Source organism: Saccostrea cucullata, unplaced genomic scaffold (genome assembly GCF_032062105.1).
Source record: "Saccostrea cucullata isolate Sc308-1 unplaced genomic scaffold, CSIRO_AGI_Scuc_v1 ctg2845, whole genome shotgun sequence".
NCBI lineage: Eukaryota > Metazoa > Mollusca > Bivalvia > Ostreida > Ostreidae > Saccostrea > Saccostrea cuccullata.
The window spans coordinates 18118-28878 of NW_026933707.1; the positions used below are offsets into that span (position 1 = coordinate 18118).

General features: G+C 34.3%; 1 long non-coding RNA gene across 1 annotated transcript; it reads left to right on the forward strand.

The window, feature by feature from the left end:
• The first annotated feature begins 3828 nt into the window (after positions 1-3828).
• Positions 3829-4902, forward strand: LOC134239025 (uncharacterized). Its single transcript, XR_009986140.1, has 3 exons — positions 3829-3894; positions 4121-4251; positions 4678-4902. It is a non-coding gene; the product is annotated as an uncharacterized LOC134239025 (long non-coding RNA).
• The last annotated feature ends 5859 nt before the right edge of the window (positions 4903-10761 follow it).

A 10761-nucleotide genomic window follows, 5' to 3' on the forward strand; every position in this document is an offset into this window, starting at 1 on the left:
GCTGGATGACTTAATAATTTCCTGAATACCAATGAATACATGGATATTACCGTAATATATATGCTGCATTAAATGACCTTGCATATATTGAATTAAGAGAAACATTTAAAACCATTTTAAATTTATAATATGTTTTGATTCCGGTATATTTGAATAAAATTTGATAAAAAATAGAAAATACATAGCACAGGAATTGAAAATTCACATGATAGTATGCAATACTTTAAATTTTCTTTTTAAGGTAAACTTAATTCAACTTTTAGAAAAATCTTTATAATAATTGAGATGGACCCAGATTAATATGTGTCAAAATGATTGTCAAAATGATCGAGGAATTGAACCGACAGTTTTTTTAAAAATATATTTTTGACGATTAAAACATATTCATTACAAAAAAATTAAATTAAAAGAATCAGTAGATGACGTCAAAATATTTCTCCTTTGAACATGGATTAAGAGTTATTTTTTATTTTGCATTTAATAACAGAACGTCACATGACATGTAGATAGCATAAACACTTTCTTAAATGTAGCTTCCAAAATGACCAATATATACTGTAGGATCACAGGGGCCGGTAACATACTGTATTTGATTTTACGTAATCTCTTTTTGTATACACATAGTGATTACGTCAAATCACAAATGCAGTATGTTACCGGCCCCTGTGTGTAGGATGTCTCTAATTAAAAATAATATAGCGGAAACATGATAAGGAGGCTGAGGGGGGGAGGGGTCAACAAGTAAACCATCAGGTATAACTGAATTTTTTAGATTTTCAGTCGGCAGGAATCATTGACTCGAAACAATTCAGATTTAAATGTCCAAGCACCATGTAGTTTTAATACATATCTAATACAATGAACATAGAAACTGCATGGGAATGGATTTCTGTCTTATGTTTCTTTACTAGTATTTGTAAATAATTTTTTTCAATTAAATGGTGTCATGAAAGATAAATTATCTATGTGCTGGATACATTTCCATGTAAAAGAATATAATAGAAGTCTTATACTAAATAATTTTTGTGCTCAGTTTTCAAATTCACTGAAAATATTGAATGTAACAGAACGATCGAAGTTGATAGTTTTTTTTAATATATTCAATATTTTTTCATCAGGTGTAACTTTGTAGTTACAAGTTCATGTATGTTTATTTCTATTTTAGAACGTTAGCACTATAAATGACAAAATTTGAACGCCTTGAAAAATAAAACAATGTAAAATAATTTATAAAACATAATTTGCAACTTTATTCCAGGAGTATTTTTACTACCAATTCAAAAATTTCAAGCACAAAGAAATAAAAAAAAAAACAAGCTAATTCAGAGAATTCGTGTCCCCCTCTTAGGGAAAAAGTCGGCTCCCCCTGACTGAATTTGTAGAATTATTAAATGTATACATGTATACTGAAGCAAATAAAATACATGTATGTCAATATGCATATAAAGATTTGATAGTAGTACAAGGGGCCGGGATAGGGGAGGATTCTGATTGGCTGAGAGAAATCACGTGATCAAAAAGGGTGGATTCTGATTGGCTGAACCCTAACCCTAACCCTAACCCTACTAACCCTAACCCTAACCCTGTCTGTGGGGGGGGGGGGGGGTAGGGAGGTCAACTCAGTACAGCCCTAACCCTAACCCTAACCCTTACCCTAGGGGGGCTAGGTGGGTCAGTACATAGCCCTAAATATGGTGTTTACATTACACACTATACGTTGGTACTACGTTTTTTTATGCTAACTGCACAGGTAAATACTTGCGCCGTGTGCAAAACATTTCAAGAATGTCATTATGACGTCACACTTTTCATTCACAGTCTAGACAGTCTAGCCTAACCTAACCAGGTTCAAACTGGATTTTTTTTCTTTACTGAAAAACAATAACACTAACACACAATAACAAGGCAATTTTATTTGTTGCATCATCTTTTTTATACCTGTTGCATCATCTTTTTTATACCTGTTGCATCATCTTTTTATACCTGTTGCATCATCTGTAAAGTGCCGTGTGCAAAAAATTAGGGTCGTGTGCGAAAAAAACCAAACCTTTTACCTACGTTTTCTTATATATACCTGTTGCATCATCTGTAAGTGCCGTGTGCAAAAAAAAAATACGATAAACTTACCTATGCATTGTGACGTCATAAACTTGGCAGCGACGTCATGTTAGTCCTTCACAAGCCGCGATGGTTGCTTATTTTGACACAATAACACAGACTTTCACAGCGCTTGAGACTTCATGTAATAACAGTATGGTCCTATGGATTTCAGTACCAACACTGATTTTCTACCCTTTTTCTTCCAAGAAAGTTCTGAACAGCTGAATCCTGGATCAGCCTAGATATCAGTTCACTGGATTATTCAATGAATATTACTATACTGAGGTACCTGGTTACATGGTAAGTTTTAACAAACTTTTCTTTATACATTTTCTATGAAGGTCATCTTTGTATTGATCCATTATTACTGTGTTATATACCTAATGTTTAGAACATTCATATAAACACTGCCATTGTTTACCCTGAAATACACTAGGACACTAAAAGATCCTCAAAATGCTTATAAAACTTTTTTGCATGAGTTATTATCATATTGTCTCACATTCCTTTTATCGGATCAGTATTCTAAAAATTCTTATGAGGAGACTCGTAGCATATCTTATAAAATACTGATACATGCTTTTAAAACAAATAAAGTGATATTCTCAGTTGTTATTTCTAATATTTCTATGAATCTTTAATCACAGTGACCAAAAGAAGGATATGGAGATAATCAATCAGATCCTATTATGCCAATGAATCTTTTATCTCAAATCTTTTTTAATGAAATATACAGAATCTTTTGCCTTATTTGTCACTCAGGTGCAACAGTGACCCAATGAAAGTGGGAAAAACTCAGTCTGAGCATCTCTGTAAATCTATAAACATGTGTGCCCCCCCTTTTGTTTAAAACCTTTATGTATATACATGTATGTATTTTATTTATCAGTGATTTCAAACATCAGCATGTAAAATATATATTGAGTACTTTAAAAGTGAATATGCATGATTTGTACTCCCTGAATATTCTGACATACTAATGGTGACATCAGTTAAAAGAGTAATTAGTTATGTAAAATTCAGTTTATATGAATGTAAATGGGGTATTTATTCTCAGTTCATGTAAGGTATAATTTGCATGTAACACAGAGTGTATTTAATATTACTATGATGGGTCATTCCATGATTGAATTTAAATCAGAAAAAAATGTTTACTAAATTTTAGTAAAAAACATATGGTATCTTTTACATTTCTGTCCTGTTTGTCTGTCAATTGTTGCTTTACTTCCTTTGTAAAATGAGGTTAATTGAGTATCACTGAATATTGTATGCTTTTTTTCAGGATCAGCTAAGATGTTGTTTCACTGGATTATTTAATTGGACATATAATTGGATAATTCTGGTAAGTTTGTCTTTGTTTTGTTTACATTTCCTATGAAGGTTATCTTTGCATATAACCATGATTATATGGTTTAATTTAATTACTGTGTAATTCTTATGTGATCTAATATCTCTAACATTCATATAAGCACAGTCTTATTTTGTCTAAAATATACTAAGGAAACTTCATATTGTTAATAAGTCCTTTTGCATAAATTATGATATAATGTCATAATTCATTATGTCTGTTACCCATGGAATTCAGACTTACTAAATTGTGATCTATAAGGAATGTAATAAAAGAAAAAGTAAGAATCTACAAAAGGTTTATCCTTGTTTTGATTCTAAATATGTGCTATATATGGCATACATAATCATTTCATTTTCACTTTTGTTTCTTGGTAATGAGCTTTTCAAAAAATGTAGGACTACATGTTGTATATGCTAATATCTTTTTGTATGCTGTACTGACAGGTATTAAACAAAATTGAATATGCTGTTAAGAGAAAGTCTGTTAGTGTCTAAAAATTACACTGATAATCATTTTGTATTTGTGATATTAATACAGTAACTGTGCTTCTTTTGTTATCTAAAGATAACATGATGAACTATTTTCATGAACTTTTTGGCACTGTATTTAAACATGCAATGTTTCATGCAGTTCCTTGTCATATTAACAAAATGATTATATTTTCTACAGTCCTCAACATGGAAGTTATGTTTTATTCCTAACCATCTATAATCCATTCTCTATGAAGTTCAGCCTGTCTGCCCAAATTCCTTTGGAAATACATAGTTAGTCAACCAACATAGAAACAATCAAACTTGAAGGTAAAGTTTCAATGAGATATCCAGTCCTAATTTTTATATATATTTTTTTTTACATATGCTTGATTATATTTTCAAATTAATTGAATTGATAAGTAAATGATATGACCTTTTTTTGAAATTATGAGGGCTTGGTGGTCATGGTTATTTTTAGACTATATTGATTTCCTCTATGAGAAGAAGAGCTCCATATAGATATTTACAAAAATGATCAAATTGTGAAACTAAAATGTGTGAAATTTTTCTTTGCCAAATGATAGTTAACAGCTGAAGATATCTTAACAGATATCTAAAAAATAAGTTATATCAGATGGTTAATTTATTAACCCTCAGCTTCCTTAAAAGCATAGTTGGTAAAGATTTCAAGTTTTCTATCCAAGTGCTTATGAATTATGAATTTTTCATTTAATATTGACATTATATTTACAGGGAAAGAATACTACAATGTGGCTCCTCAGGATCAACAGTGAAAAATCTTAATCAATAATGACCCTCCTGACTATGTCTAAAGGCTCTAACCTTTATAGCTGATGTAAGATGATCTGATTGCAAGGCATTAAAATTTCCTGGTGTTTCTACCATCCAGGATCTTCTTATGAGTGCATGGGGACTGCTGTGGACCTTAACCTGTTTATAAAAATATACCTTGGAGCATGACACATTATATGGTACTTTCAATATCATTTCTATGAGTTTTTCTTCTTTCTTTTAATAATCTAGTAATGAATTCAAGTGTTTTGTTTCCTTACATCACTTAATGTGTATGCTTCCAACATCTCAGATCTGTTTATATGTTTATTTCTCTTTGTTTTTCTGAACACAAAAACCCTGACACCATTTTTTAAGCAAACAACATGGTGACTTCACATCTGACACAAAGGATAATCAGAGTGTATATCACAATCTTGACTAAAAGGTCTAAGCCATAGCAAATGTAAGAGAGTGGGGTTTTTTTCTATCAGAGAACAAAATTTTGTAGTTAAACAAACACTGGCAAGTTACTCTCAAAATGAGCCTAAATGTCTTCTAAAACTTTAGTGTAGAGTTTCTTTATTAATCCTCAGGTCTCTTCTCCTCTGTGGAGTTAAAATCATGTGTTTTTAACATTTTTTTTTTTTGCTGACAACTGTTTTCTCTCTTAGCATCTTTAAATTGAATTTTCTCTCCAGTCAAAGATCTTTCAGGGTAATCCAGGTAATCCTTACCCTCTATTGGTAATTAATGATTATATTCTTCATAGGCTTCTTCTGCAATCAAGGGTCTGTCTATGTAATCTATGACATCACAAGGCCCATCCATTGTGGGGATAATTAGCTATATTCTTCATGAGAAATGATCTGAATAATGTCATCTCTTTTTATTTTAATTGGTAAACCTCGTTCTACATCTTTCTCTGTAAGAACTCTCTTACCAAACTGAATTTTACTCATTCCTTTACTCTTTTCTTTTACTAAAGCTGTTACTACTGTTGTGAGATGTGTATTGTTTCATCATGTATATTATTAGTAACATTAAGTTTCTTGAACATTCCAGAGTGGTCAACATGTTCGGTCATTTGATCTAGAACATTCTTAAATTTTGTGTATGTCCAGATTGTTCCAGTAATATCATGTTTTAATAATTTCTAGAATATTCTAGATTTATGATACTGTATAAATACCCTGTCAATTCGATGCATAAAATATTTTGTCGTATAAGCGCTATTGAGATATAAATGGGATATATTTTCACTGGGACATTGTGTGCAGCAACGGACACTCTGATGTATGTATTTTTAGATTCTTGCTAAGTTTGTACTTTATGTTTGATATATTTATTATATATTACTGTAAATAAATTATTGTTAAGTTTAAATTGTGTTATTGATCTTTGCTGGCATTTCGGGTAATTCTGACCCATAACAGAATTGGGGGCTCGTCCGGGATAAAGAATTTCTTGCACTTTTGCAGTTTATTGTCAGAATTTTGTTTATTGAACCGTTAAATTTGATTATAAGCCAGCAGAAATCAACATGGTGCTTTCGGTCACAGACTTTCTTAGTTCACCAAGTGTTCAGGTTTTTGATACGTTAAAAAAGGATGACTTGATCGCATTAGGTTTGCATTTTGGGTTAGATGTTAAATCCTCTCAGAGAAAGCAAGACATTAGAATTAAGGTTGCAAACAAACTAGTAGAAGAAAACGTCTTTGAAAAATACGATCTTCCAGAATATACAGTTAAATCAGAGTTAGGCTCTTATAAAATGGCAGAATATCAGTTTCAATTAGAGTTAGAGAAAATGCGACTTGAAAGAGAAAAATTAGAAAGAGAAGAGCGAGAAAGAGAAAGAGAAGAACGACAGCGTGAACGAAAATTTGAATTAGACAAATTAGAAAGACAAGAGCACTTTGAATTAGAGAAATTAAGATTACAGCACCAACCAGAACCGTCATTTGTCAAGACTGAATTTGATGCAGCAAAAAATATTAGGTTAGTTCCAAAATTTCAAGAAAAATCTGTAGACAAATATTTTCCCCAATTCGAAAAGGTCGCAGAGAATCTTAAATGGCCACAAAATGTTTGGTCAACAATGTTACAAAGTGTACTGGTTGGAAAAGCGGCTGAGGTATACTCTGCACTAGGGGTAGTTGAGAGTTCAGACTATGAGAAGGTCAAAGCAGCAATATTAAAAGCCTATGAATTAGTACCTGAAGCGTATAGACAAAAGTTCAGAAAGTATAGAAAGTTTGATAATCAAACATTTGTTGAATTTTCACGAGAGAAAGAAGATTTATTCGATCACTGGTTTAGATCTAAGAAACTTGATAAAACTTTTGCTAATTTGCGCCAAGTCATCCTAGTAGAAGAGTTTAAGGAATGTGTTTCTCAAGATTTGAAAACACATTTAGAAGATAAGAATGTGAAAACTCTTGAAGAGGCAGCAGTCATATCTGATACTTATGCTCTGTCTCATAAAAAGAATTTTGTATCAAGATCTCAGACTAGCAGTAATTCTACCAATTCAGACACATATAAAAAGAGTGGTTCAGGGTCTCAGTCTTCCACAAGTCTCCAGTTTCCATCACAAGGTGGTTTTAAGTCCGGTCCAGGACGTGTTGAAGGATCGTCTGGAATAGGGTCGCTTCCTACTTGTAGTTATTGTAAGAAAAAGGGTCATCTGATCAGTGAATGCTTTAAACTTAAGAGAAAAAATGATTTTGATAAAACTCAACCACATGCTTGTGCGGCAGTTAGAGATGATAGAGAAGCCTTAGTTTCGATTTGTTCTGACACTCCTGATGTCCAGGGTTCACAGTCCAGTTCTATTGATTCTATGGAGGATTATAAGCCCTTTATGTCTCAGGGATTTGTTTCACTCGGTGACTCTAGCGAAATTAAACCTGTCCAGATTTTGAGAGATACTGGTGCTGCACAGACGTTATTGTTAGAGGGCGTGCTTCCTTTGTCTGAGCAGACTTCTACTGGTGGGTCAGTTTTATTACAGGGTGTGGAGCTAGGCGTCATTGATGTTCCCCTGCATAGAATTAGCTTGAAGTCAGATTTAGTTACTGGACCTGTTATCGTAGGAGTTCGACCTACTCTTCCCGTTCCAGGCATTTCTTTGTTGCTAGGCAACGATTTAGCTGGTGGGAAGGTTGTACCTGATCCTATAGTTTGTGAGAAAATCACTTACAATGTCATGTGCGATGATGAAGATGATGACATTTATCCAGCCTGTGCTGTTACAAGAGCGATGGCCAGAAGACGAGAAATGGAGGCAGACCATACTCAAGCCTTTGACGAGACGAATTCCTCTGTTGATATTGATTTGAATGACACTTTCTTATCTGACCTTGATGGCACTCGAACAAGCATGGAACCACACCATATCAAGAAGCAAGAGAAGAAAGAACTTTTACCAAAATTTGGTGGTGAGGATGATGAGTTGCATCCACTAGTTAGCCAAGGCAAGGACATCCTCAGCCGAGAACGTTTACTCTCTGAACAACATAAAGACCCAGATATCATTCAACTTAGTAAGAGGGCACTTCCACCAGAAGAGGCTACTAAAGTTGGAGAATGCTTCTATATGAAAGATGGCATCCTTATGCGAAAATGGCGACCACCTGACGCCTCCTCCAGATGAAGTGTGGCGTGTTGTTCACCAGATAGTGGTCCCAGCTGCTTATCGTCGAGATGTCATGAGCTTAGCTCACGATACACCTATGGCTGGTCATTTAGGTATCAATAAGACTTATAATAGGATATTGAGTCATTTTATTGGCCTAAGCTAAGAAAGGATGTTTCGAAGTTTTGCAAGTCATGCCATGTTTGTCAGATGGTAGGTAAACCGAATCAGAAGATATCATCCGCCCCTCTCCAACCAATTCCAGTTTTTGAAGAACCGTTTAGTCGAGTGTTGGTGGATTGTGTAGGACCTTTGCCTAGGACTAGATCTGGGAACCAGTATTTACTTATCATTATGTGTACATCCACTCGATTTCCTGAAGCCATACCTCTTAGGAATATAAAGGCAAAGAGCGTAGTTAAGGCCCTAACCAAGTTTTTCAGTTTTGTAGGAGCACCCAAGGCAATTCAGTCGGATCAAGGCTCAAATTTTATGTCGGGGTTGTTCCAGCAAGTCATGCATGAGTTGGGTATAAGGCAATATAGATCAACTGCTTATTATCCTGAGTCCCAGGGGGCGCTAGAACGTTTTCACCAGACCTTAAAAACAATGCTGAAGACCTATTGTTATCAGTATGAGAAAGACTGGGATGAAGGGGTTCATCTTGTGCTATTTGCTGCACGAGAAGCAGTCCAGGAGTCTCTTGGGTTCAGTCCTTTTGAATTGGTGTTTGGTCATACAGTTAGAGGACCTTTGAAATTGTTGAAGGAAAAGTGGCTGACTGAGACTAGTGATCTTAATCTTTTAGATTATGTGTCTGATTTCAAAGAAAAACTTTACAATGCTTGTAAATTAGCACAAGAAAATTTGAAGAGTTCTCAGATGAAAATGAAAATGTGGTATGACAAAGATGCCAGAAATAGGGTGTTTAAGCCAGGTGATAAGGTTCTTGTATTTTTACCTATTCCTGGTCATCCTTTACAGGCCAAATATTACGGCCCTTATGAAATTGAAAGCAAGATTAGTGATGTAAACTATGTAGTTAAGACACCAGGTCGACGTAAAGAGAAACGGGTTTGTCACATAAACATGTTGAAAAAGTATTTTGAAAGGTGTGACCGAAATTCTGTAAAACCAGTTTCCACTTTAGCCAATGCTAAGACTGTTCAAAATTGTATTGAAAGTGATACGAGTGTAGAAATGAATGAGAAAGATTGTAATCAGAGTGTTCGTTTGAAAAACTCAGAAATTTTGGCTGATTTTGATGCCAAACTTGGACATTTGAACATTCACCAAAAAGAAGAAGTTCAAAACTTGATGAATGAGTATCATCAAATCTTTTCGGATGTTCCAAAGAAAACTAATGCAGCTTGTCATGATGTCATAGTGAGTGACGTTCTGCCTATCAAACAACATCCGTACCGTCTGAATCCAATAAAATTGCAGTACCTAAGAAGGGAAGTGCAGTACATGTTGGACAATGACATTGTTGAACCTAGTAAAAGTGATTGGAGCTCACCGTGTATTCTTGTACCAAAACAGGACGGTTCGTACCGATTATGTACAGACTTTAGAAAGGTGAATTCTATTACCAAAACTGATTCATATCCAATACCTAGAATCGATGACTGTATTGACAACATTGGAAACGCGAAATTTGTCAGTAAATTTGACTTGTTGAAAGGCTACTGGCAAGTACCGTTAACAGAAAGAGCAAAAGAAATATCTGCTTTTGCTACACCAGATGGACTTTACCAGTATAAAGTAATGCCTTTTGGCATGAAAAACGCACCGGCTACATTCCAAAGGATGATTCACTCCCTTCTTCAAGACCTTGAGGGATGCGAGGCCTACATTGATGATGTCGTCATATACAGCGACACATGGGACGAACATCTCCGAATCATGCGTGCTTTATTTGACATTTTAGCTAAAGCAAACTTAACTGTGAATCTTGAGAAGAGCGAATTTTGTCATGCTTATGTAGAGTATTTAGGTCATAAAGTAGGTCAAGGTTATGTTACACCCATAATGGCTAAAGTGGAAGCTATTTCAAAGTTCCCGATTCCTACAAACAAGAAAGAATTAATGAGGTTTTTGGGCATGGCTGGGTTTTACAGAAAATTTTGTCCAAATTTTTCCTCAGTAGTTAGTCCACTTACAAATCTTTTACAAAAGAGGGTTAACTTTGAATGGACAAAGGACTGTGAAAAATCCTTTCATAAAATCAAATCTGTCCTTATGAGCAACCCAGTTCTGTCAACTCCAGATTTTTCTAAGCAATTTAAGCTTACTTTGACGCTAGTGATGTTGGAATCGGGGCAGCTTTGTTTCAAGAACATAGTGATAAGGTAGATAGAGTTGTTTCTTATTTTTCAAAGAAACTTACAAAATGTCAACAAAAG